The 1,044-nt window shown below is 44.2% G+C and overlaps 1 non-coding gene across 1 annotated transcript; it reads left to right on the forward strand.

Moving 5' to 3' along the window:
* The first annotated feature begins 615 nt into the window (after positions 1-615).
* Positions 616-722, forward strand: LOC133037606 (small nucleolar RNA R71). The gene has a single exon (XR_009687697.1). It is a non-coding gene; the product is annotated as a small nucleolar RNA R71 (small nucleolar RNA).
* Positions 723-1,044: the final 322 nt, after the last annotated feature.

The raw sequence follows: 1,044 nt of genomic DNA on the forward strand, positions 1-1,044 counted from the left end.
TCCCGCATTAGACTTTCCAAAGAACTTGGTTGGGCATTTTGAGCATGTTGTGAATGTCGGGGTTGTTGTGAAAAACCCGGTGGATATGCTTGTCTTCCTTGGGCTGGTGCGGTACTTGAGCTTGCTCCTTGACCTCCCCAAGACAAATTAGGATGATTCTTCCAAGATTGATTGTAAGAGTTTGAGAATGCCCCGTTGTTTCTGTTAAAATTCTGATTTCCCATGTAACAAACGGACTCCGGATTAGATGGACACTTCTTAAACACATGCCCTTCTCCACAAAACACACATGAGACTTCATCACTTTGAATGGCAGCAGCTGGTTGAATATTTTTAGCGTTCCCAATACTCAAATTCTTCAAAACATTCGTCATGGAAGCCATTTGAGCTGTCAAAGCTGTTATTGCATCTACCTCAAGGACTCCCGCCACTTTTCTACTTGTTGGAGCTCTAGTGTTGGACCATTGGTAGTTGTTACTTGCAATGGTCTCCAAAATCTCAAATGCTTCGTTGTAAGACTTCGACAAAATAGCACCATTGGCCGATGCATCTAACACCATTCGAGAAGCTGCATTCAAGCCATTATAAAAAGTCTCCATCTGAATACAATGTGGAATGCCATGATGTGGACACTTTCGCAAAAGTTCCTTAAACCTCTCCCACGCATCACTTGTGGACTCATCTTCAAGTTGCTGAAAAGACATGATCTCACTTCTGAATTTTGCATTTCTAGTAGGAGGAAAGTATTTCCTCAGAAACTTCTCAGCAAGGTCATTCCAATTGGTCACAGAATCCGGAGGCAAAGTGTTGAGCCATGATCTAGCTCGGTCCCGTAGTGAGAATGGGAATAGCTTCAACCTTAACACCTCTTCACTCACTCCTTGGATCTTGAAAGAATCACTCACCTCCAAAAATGAACGGAGATGGAGGTGAGGATCCTCAGTTGGCATCCCGCTGAATTGCCCCACGGTTTGGAGCATTTGAAACATCACCGGCTTGAGCTCAAACTGCGGTGCTTGTATTTCAGGCCTCACAATGCCTGGA

This window comes from Cannabis sativa, chromosome 4 (genome assembly GCF_029168945.1).
Source record: "Cannabis sativa cultivar Pink pepper isolate KNU-18-1 chromosome 4, ASM2916894v1, whole genome shotgun sequence".
Lineage (NCBI taxonomy): Eukaryota > Viridiplantae > Streptophyta > Magnoliopsida > Rosales > Cannabaceae > Cannabis > Cannabis sativa.